This window comes from Petromyzon marinus, chromosome 25 (genome assembly GCF_048934315.1).
Source record: "Petromyzon marinus isolate PM22_M1 ecotype Great Lakes invasive population chromosome 25, UKy_Petmar_22M1.pri1.0, whole genome shotgun sequence".
NCBI classification, from domain to species: Eukaryota; Metazoa; Chordata; class Hyperoartia; order Petromyzontiformes; family Petromyzontidae; genus Petromyzon; species Petromyzon marinus.
In genome coordinates, this window is record NC_133691.1 from 12923853 (window position 1) to 12934168 (window position 10316).

Here is a 10316-nt window from a genome sequence, read left to right on the forward strand (position 1 = left end):
CTGAGACCCCGAGACACGGAGACCCCGAGACACTGAGACCCCGAGACACGGAGACCCCGAGACACTGAGACCCCGAGACACTGAGACCCCGAGACACTGAGACCCCGAGACACTGAGACACTGAGACCCCGAGACACTGAGACCCCGAGACGCTGAGACCCTGAGACACTGAGACCCTGAGACACTGAGACCCCGAGACACTGAGACCCCGAGTCACTGAGACCCCGAGACGCTGAGACCCCGAGGCGCTGAGACCCCGAGACATTGAGACACTGAGACACTGAGACCCCGAGACACTGAGACCCCGAGACGCTGAGACCACGAGACGCTGAGACCCCGAGACACTGAGACACTGAGACACTGAGACACTGAGACCCCGAGACACTGAGACACTGAGACACTGAGACCCTGAGACACTGAGACCCTGAGACGCTGAGACACTGAGACACTGAGACCCCGAGACACGGAGACCCCGAGACACTGAGACCCCGAGACACTAAGACCCCGAGACCCCGAGACACTGAGACCCTGAGACACTGAGATCCCGAGACACTGAGACACGGAGACCCAGAGACCCTGAGACACTGAGACCCCGAGACGCTGAGACACTGAGACCCCGAGACACTGAGACCCCGAGACACTGAGACACTGAGACACTGAGACCCCGAGACACTGAGACCCCGAGACACTGAGACCCCGAGACACTGAGACACTGAGACACTGAGACCCCGAGACGCTGAGACACGGAGACCCCGAGACGCTGAGACACTGAGACCCCGAGACACTGAGACCCCGAGACACTGAGACACTGAGACCCCGAGACGCTGAGACACGGAGACCCCGAGACGCTGAGACACTGAGACACTGAGACCCCGAGACGCTGAGACACGGAGACCCCGAGACACTGAGATACTGAGACCCCGAGACACTGAGACCCCGAGACACTGAGACACTGAGACCCCGAGACACTGAGACCCCGAGACACTGAGACACTGAGACCCCGAGACACTGAGACACTGAGACACTGAGACCCTGAGACACTGAGACCCTGAGACACTGAGACCCTGAGACACTGAGACCCCGAGACACGGAGACACTGAGACACTGAGACCCCGAGACACGGAGACCCCGAGACACTGAGACCCCGAGACACTGAGACCCCGAGACACTGAGACCCCGAGACACTGAGACACTGAGACACTGAGACCCCGAGACACTGAGACCCCGAGACGCTGAGACCCTGAGACACTGAGACCCTGAGACACTGAGACCCCGAGACACTGAGACCCCGAGACACTGAGACCCCGAGACACTGAGACCCCGAGACACTGAGACGCTGAGACCCCGAGACCCCGAGACGCTGAGACCCTGAGACACTGAGACCCTGAGACACTGAGACCCTGAGACACTGAGACCCCGAGACACTGAGACCCCGAGACACTGAGACCCCGAGACACTGAGACCCCGAGACGCTGAGACCCCGAGACACTGAGACCCCGAGACACGGAGACACTGAGACACTGAGACCCCGAGACACTGAGACCCCGAGACGCTGAGACCCCGAGACACTGAGACCCTGAGACCCAAAGACACTTAGACACTGAGACCCCGAGACACTGAGACCCCGAGACACTGAGACCCCGAGACACTGAGAGCCCGAGACACTGAGACCCCGAGACACGGAGACACTGAGACACTGAGACCCCGAGACACTGAGACCCTGAGACACTGAGACCCCGAGACACTGAGACCCCGAGATGCTGAGACACTGAGACACTGAGACCCCGAGACACTGAGACACTGAGACACTGAGACCCCGAGACACTGAGACCCTGAGACACTGAGACCCCGCTACACTGAGACCCCGAGACACTGAGACACTGAGACACTGAGACGCCGAGACACTGAGACCCCGATACACTGAGACCCTGAGACACTGAGACACTGAAACCCCGAGACACTGAGACGCTGAGACCCCGAGACCCCGAGACGCTGAGACCCTGAGACACTGAGACCCTGAGACACTGAGACACTGAGACCCCGAGACACGGAGACACTGAGACACTGAGACCCCGAGACACTGAGACACTGAGACACTGAGACCCCGAGACACTGAGACCCCGAGACACTGAGACCCCGAGACACTGAGACCCCGAGACACGGAGACACTGAGACCCCGAGACACGGAGACACTGAGACCCCGAGACACGGAGACACTGAGACCCGAGACACGGAGACCCCGAGACACGGAGACCCCGAGACACGGAGACCCCGAGACACGGAGACCCCCGTCACCCCCCCCTTCACCCCCCCCCCCCTCCATCATTCAAATATTCATGGCTAGGGTAGAGATTACCTGCACGCGGCTGTCTCGTTCAGATGTCGAGTGGAGCAATTAATGGGCTTATCATTAAAATTACGAATCGTGTAGCACGCGGCCAACAGCAATTCCCCACACACGGATTGAACAACATCATCAGCCGCGATCAAACCACTCCGTAACATTCAAATACACGGAGAGCAGCGATACACCACTCATGGGCTTGTCGCCGTCATCAATCAACATCATCATCATCACACCACTGTTCTTGTCATTGCAATATTCATGGTATGACAATTCGCTACGCGAGGGGTTATTCAAACATTCATCGAGAGGGAACGCACTTCTCGTACATGCCGTGTTCACACAGATCCCCCGTGGGTGGATGGCCAGCACCACGCCCGGCCGCCTTTGTCTCCCGAGTGGCGATGTTTTCACATCGCACCAGGTACCTCGTTTGAGGTTGAGTCGACCTAGGGGAGGCCCAGACCCGGTTGACGTGATCGTAACCGGTGTTGCCCGTGAATAAGAATCGAACTCGGGTCGTCGGGTTCGTAGCGCAGCGCTGCACACACGCCCCGCACACACGCCCTGCACACACACGCCCTGCACACACACCCCGCACACACGCCCTGCACACACACACGCCCTGCACCCACGCCCTGCACACACCCTGCACACACACACTGCACACACCCTGCACACACGCCCTGCACACACACACGCCCTGCACACACCCTGCACACACACACTGCACACACCCTGCACACACGCCCTGCACACACGCCCTGCACACACGCCCTGCACACACACGCCCTGCACACACACGCTGCAAACACACCCTGCACACACACGCTGGACCCACGCCGTGCACACACACGCTGCACACACGCCCTGCACACACGCCCTGCACACACACGCTGGACCCACGCCCTGCACACACGCCCTGCACTCACACACCCTGCACACACGCCCTGCACACACGCCCTGCACACACGCCCTGCACTCACACACCCTGCACACACGCCCTGCACACACGCCCTGCACACACGCCCTGCACTCACACACCCTGCACACACGCCCTGCACACACGCCCTGCACACACACCCTGCACACACGCCCTGCACACACGCCCTGCACTCACACACCCTGCACACACGCCCTGCACACACGCCCTGCACTCACACACCCTGCACACACGCCCTGCACACACGCCCTGCACACACACGCTGCACACACGCCCCGCACACACGCACTGCACAAACGCACGCTGCAATATCCGCCGCCGAGCTGTGGAGATTGACTGAGCGCGAGTGGATGAGGCGTCGTGTAAATCCGTGAGCCGCACGCGGGGTCCGTGAGCCGGGAGGTTCGCTCGTGGCTCGATGGGCGGCGGCGTCTCCGTGGGCTGTGAGCCATGGGCGCGGAGCAGCCCCAGAGAGCGCGCTCCGAGCACGTGCAGCGAGAGACGACGATGATGATGATGACGATGATCATGATGACGATGACGGTGATAACGAGGTCGATGACAGTTGACCCGAGAAGTTTGATGATTTGTCACGATTCCTGATCTCGACTCTTTTAGCGTCTCGTTTGTGTTTGTTTCGGTGAGTTTGTTTACGTCTCTCGGTTCACGTTGTTCCGTTTATCGGAATTAGCAACAAACACAACAATAATCTATTTTCACGCTCACCCATTCGGCGCATGATGTGAGCATATCGATATATCCCTATCGATGAATACATCGTTACAATTATGATGAATGGCACAGGAATACGATGACGCGGTAAGATCAATCTCCCCTATCCGTCCGGATCCCCCTTCCTTGGGCCGTCGGTGCTGCCGACTCCCTGCCCCTTATTCTAATTTGGTCTCCCATCCCACCCCACTCTGCCTGACTGCCTCGCTCTATAAATACGCCCTCCGTTTATTGTACAGCATCTTGAGATGCGGTCGCATTAAGGGGTCGTAAAATCCGCATTCTATTGCGCATATCCAAGGATTACGACGACGCCGCTTGCGGTGATTTTCACACGACCCTGGGGAGCGCGAGACGGATCGTCCCCCACCGGGGTCGAGCCTGGGTTTAGGGTGGGGGGGGCGGGCAAGGTTGACCTTGAGGGGCTCCAATAAATACAGCAATTGGCCCCTGGGATACTCCTGCTGCCCGCACCCCCAGCCCCTCCCCCTGCACCCATCCCCGCTCCCTCATCCCCTCGCTCGTTCTCTCCCTCTCTCATTCTCCCTCCCTCTCTTTTTTTTTCAACAATTTACTAAAACCAAATACAGCCACATCCTTCATGTTGAGACCTCACAATTTTTCAAATGTGGTCGGTAGCACTGATTTGGAATGTAAACTATATGTAGGTAATGGCCAAAATGTTGACTTAAGGTTATAAAGAGATATTGTTATTAAGCAACTGCTCACCATCATTCAAACCACACAGGCATTGCGCTGCTTGAGCTTAATACACTGGAAGTGTATAATACTCAGAATCGGCTAGTCGGAGTATTATATACTGAGTATTATAGTTTGTTGGCATTTATATGAATACACTTAGGCACCCGTTGCCTTTGGTAAAGGACAGCATTATTACTCGCCACAGTATTTGCTATTGTTATTAGTTTGTCATTTAAATTTTGTTTAATTTTAGGTTCAAAAGTTTTCCATTTTTACTTGGAGGGGGTTCTTCCAGGTACACAACCTTTTTAACTTAGAAGATTTTGTTCAGTGAAATTACAATACCATGAACAAAAGTCAAATGCTGTTGAATTAACCAAAGCGCATCAATCCTCCGCTTCCATCTCCTCTGCGTCGTCGTCACCGTCCACTTTCGCATTCTCCAGCTGCCGGGCGAGCTCCGTTTCATCAATGTCGGTCACCACCTTCGGCGCCATCTGAACCTTGAAGACACCACGTTTTTCCTCGATCTTGATGGTTGCCATCGCCTGATTGAGAAGGGGAAGGCCTTCTGTCCTCTCCAGGGTTGTGGTTGTCATCACGTAGCGTGGAGGTGCTATCAGGTTAATCTTGATCGGCATCTTCTCTGTGAAACATGCCTCTTTAACAGCATCAATCCCTTCATAGCCATAGCAGGCCACCTCAATATCTGCACGGATTTTGACGGCCTGTGGCGTCAGCCGCCTGTGGATGTTCTCCAGCAGGAATCCCTTCTCTTCCTCCGTCAAATCCAGCCCATCGAGCACACTGGGGTCTGAAACGGCGAGCTTGAAGGCATCGTAAGCACCGTATCCAGGCTTGTTGTATTTTTCATCAAAGACCCAGGCTGTCCGCTGATACAGACTCTCTCGCTCTCACGCACGCTGACTTCCTGTATATCATCTGCCGCTCGATACGGTAATCCCGCTAATGGGCGTGATGCATTACAGCGGCGTCGCAGGGAGGCGAGGCCCCGCTGACAGCTCGGAGTCCCGCGCCGCGCCGCGCGAAGACCCCGCGCCGCGCGTACCCTGTGCCCGGGGAGGCGCGGGGAGCGAGGAGGAGGAGGAGGCGATGGGGGAGAGGGACGGGGTGAGCAGTGGGTGATGGTCGGGCCGATCATCCATCGCCCCGGGAGTTGGCAGGGTTAATGCTCTGCTCATGGGAGTAGCTCGCGCGCGCGTGCGTGTGTGTGTGCGTGTGTCCACGCGCGCACGCACTGCCCACACGCACATTGGACACGTAAACTGCACACACACTGCGAACACACGCACTGTAACACGCACAGTCTACACGTACACACTGAACGCACACTGCATACACGCACACTGCACACACATACTGGACACACATATACTGCACTTACACGCACACACAATGTAAACACGCCCATACTGCACACACACTGCACACACACACACATACTGCGCAGATACACTGCACTCACACTGCAAACACACAAACAATGCACACACACATTACAAAGGCGCACACACACTGCACTCCGTACACACAGACACACAGTGTACACGCGCACACACACACCTACAAGGTCGCGCACACTGCAAACTCCCGCACAGTGCAAACTTCCGCGTACTGCAAACTCCTGCGCTCTACAAACTCCCACGCACTGCAAACTCCCAGACACTGCAAACTCCCGCGAACTGCAAATTTCTCCACACTGCAAACTCGCGCACACTGCAAACTTCCGCGTACTGCAACCTTCCACGCACTGCAAACTCCCGAACACTGCGAACTCAAACACTGCAAACTCCCACGCACTGCAAACTCCTACGCAATGCAAGCTCCCGCGCACTGCAACCTCCCATGCACTGCGAACTCCCACGTACTGCAAACTTCTCCACACTTCAAACTCCCACACACTGTAAACTCCCACACACTGCAAACTCCCACAGACTGCAAACTCCCCTGCACGGCAAACTCCCACTCACTGCAACCTCCCACGCACTGCAAACTCCCACACACTGCAAACTCCCACGCACTGCAAACTCCCACACACTGCAAACTCCTACGCACTGCAAACTCCCACACACTGCAAACTCCCACACACTGCAAACTCCCACGCACTGCAAACTCCCACGCACTGCAAACTCCCACGCACTGCAAACTCCCACACACTTCAAACTCCCACACACTGCAAACTCCCACACACTGCAAACTCCCACGCACTGCAAACTCCCACACACTTCAAACTCCCACACACTGCAAACTCCCACACACTGCAAACTCCCACGCACTGCAAACTCCCACGCACTACAAACTCCCACACACTGCAAACTCCCGCACTACAAACTCCCACACACTACAAACTCCCACGCACTACAAACTCCCACACACTGCAAACTCCCGCACTACAAACTCCCACACACTACAAACTCCCACGCACTACAAACTCCCACACACTGCAAACTCCCGCACTACAAACTCCCACACACTACAAACTCCCACACACTGCAAACTCCCACGCACTGCAAACTCCCACACACTGCAAACTCCCACGCACTGCATACTCCCACACACTACAAACTCCCACACACTGCAAACTCCCACACACTACAAACTCCCACGCACTGAAAACTCCCACACACTGCAAACTCCCACGCACTGCAAACTCGCACACACAGTGCACGCGCGCGGGTTGTAATTAATTGCTGCTGCCTCGGCTACTACACATTTTTAAATTGAACTGAAACGTGAGTTATTCCGTTGAAAAGGAAGATTTCTCCCAATACACCTCTTCTTTGTCGCGCACGACACTTCGTGTGTGTAAGTTGTCGGGGGGGGGGGGGGGAGTGGTGAGCGTCACCGCTCCCCCCGCCGCCGCACTGCGCTACGAACCCAACGCCCCTCGCTGTTCACCATCATCAGTCTGTCCTCTGATTAGTCTCCATCATCCGAACTTCCGATTAGCGTGGTTGGCTATGTACGGTGCGAAGGAAATACAACGTATATGCATCATAACGACCTTCCTCTCTTCACAGTCTCGCGGTTTGCCTGCCCGCGTCGTGAAGGATAGAGGAATATGAGGAGGAGGAGGAGGAATAGGAGGAAGAGGGGGGAGGGCGGTGAGAGCCTCTCCGCCTCTGTAAGTCACGCTCACTGTCGCTCTCACCGCAACCACTCTGACACCTAAAATACCCCGCGCATCGATTCCCTCTGTAAAGAGCAAATAAAAACTTTAACTCGCTATCGAATCTATGCGCTTGGGATGCCCCGTGTCGACGCGCGACCATAAACCACGGCCAAGTGTAGGGGGGGGGAGGAACCTCGCGCAGATTCTCGCCGCGCGGAGATCAGCGCCGGGTTCTGCCGAGGCGCTGTGTGACCCGTGCAGATTGAGGCCGTAAATTCTGGGTCTCAGCCAAAGCCGCCTCCTCCTCCACCTCTTCCTCCGCCCGGGACCCTGCAGTGCAGTGCCTGGGTTTGAAATCCAGAGCTCGACGGTTCGATGTGATGTCCTGGCCAGGCAGCTGAAGCAATGGGTGCAAGTTCTCGCTTCTCTGGCTCTGTCAACCCAGCGGCACGGACGGATTCGCCACGCTTCGTCGGTGGGGATGGCGCGTGCGGTGGGGTAAAGCATGGGTACTCGCTCTTCTTCTAAGACGTCCCGGCAGAGTGGGCTAGGAGGCCAACACGTGATTTGACTTTTCATTGCATTCAATGGAAACATCATTGGTTGCGACGGCTCAATCCACAAGCACGGGGTGAGACTCTCCACCACTCCTCAGGTGGAGGTCCTTCTGCCAGCGGTGCAATTTCAGGACTGCGCCTTTACCTATGAGCCCCTCGCCCGACCACGCCGCACGTCTCCTCCTCCTCTTCCCCCTCCTCCAGCCTGCCTCCTCATGCATCCTCCATGCTGCCTCCTTCCTCCTCCTACTCATCACCTCGGCCTCTCCACTGCGCACTGCGTGCGGCGAAATGCGAAATGCGAAATGCGCTCTCCTGAAAGCTCCATTTCCTCATCCTGTGAGCGCCAAGGTCTCGCAGCAACAGCGCTGCCGCTGCCGCTGCCGCTCCCGCCGCGCGATGAAGCGTCGAGAGTGCTCCTCGCGCCCCCTTCACTGCTCGCCCCCCTCACTCCTCACGCCGCCGCCGCCTTTCGATTTCTTGCCAAGCCCGGGAGGGGAGCCACGCGCCGGCGCAAGGTCAGCCCCGCCGTGCGGTATCGATGGCCGCGAAGATTCCTGCTCTTTATAAATCAGGCCGTGTGTGTATTTTACGCGACGCCTCTCAAGGGGAAGGGGGTAGTTCGGGGAGGCGGAGGGGGGGGGAAGGGAGGGAAGGGGGGAGAATGGGGGGGGTGCTGGGGGACAATGTCACGTTGATGCCGAAAAGCGGGACCGAAGCAGGGTTGAAACCCGCTTGGTCCCAATAACGATACATACGCGGCGACGTTTCGGGCATGTGGTTCGTACTTGCCTGGGTGTACTAGGTGTTGTGAACCTGCCCTTCGAAGTGGCAAAACGGCGATGGATTACTCAATCCATCTGTGCAGAGTTTTGAGCGTTGCCATTCGTCGTGTGCGTGGTAAGTTTGTGTGTCGCGGTTTCCTCGCACACGGCACAACACTCATTCGTGCAATTGGCCAAACGTCACGGTGTGACAGGACCCTCTTGAAAACCAGTCTTGAGACTCGGGGAGGTTTTCCTTGGTAGTTTTACCACGCACCGGGTGCATGCTAAAACTACCATGGCACACACAATGATATCGCGGAGTTAATTGCGTAATCACGTGACTCGACACAGCCTCCACACGCACCGCGCACAACGACAGCCGCTGCCTTGCGACACGAGAGTGGCGGTGACGCGGCCACGGCGCCTGCACTCAGGAGCCACGTGCAGCCAGCCAGGTGCACCCTGGGGCCACGAGAACCCAGCCAGGTGCACCCTGGGGCAGGAGGTGGCGGGACAGGGCCCGCGATTGTCACGGGTTAACTGACACGCGTGTACACACCTGCAAGTGAGGTGCACGCGAGTGCACACGTGTAACGTGCATTCACACGAACTCTAAACGGACAATAATAACGAACCATCGTCGTGAGCCGTGGTGCATTCACTACTGGATGAACGCGAACTGATTGCATCGCTCCATCTCCTCGGTGGACGTTCTCTCCGAGGTCTTGTATTCCGTGGCTGCCACTTCGTTCACAGTCCGAGGCCCACTGGTCGAATGGGCCTCGTTATTGATTCACACTCTTGTCCAAGGGGTGCACAATTGAATTAGACAGAACACAAAGACAAAGATCCCGCGTATACCATTACCATACTGTTGAGGCAAGTGCTGTTAGCGAGTGAAGGCCGCCTTGTCTCACCAGCGGCGATGTCTACACACAGCACCAGATACTCATTTGAGACTGAGTCGACCTAGGGGAGGCTCATGATAATCGTCACTGGTGTTGGCCATGAGCGGGAATCGAACCCGGGTGCGCGGAGTTCGTCGTGAAGGGCGCTAACTGCTCCACCACCGCTCCCCACACGACACAGACACACAATTACCACACGAGATCTCCTCTGTACACCAGCAGGGTACAGA

General features: G+C 56.9%; 1 pseudogene; it reads right to left on the reverse strand.

Annotated features, from left to right (window-relative positions):
- Window positions 1-4562: 4562 nt before the first annotated feature.
- LOC116945781 (eukaryotic translation initiation factor 2 subunit 1 pseudogene) lies at window positions 4563-5887 on the reverse strand (annotated as a pseudogene).
- Window positions 5888-10316: the final 4429 nt, after the last annotated feature.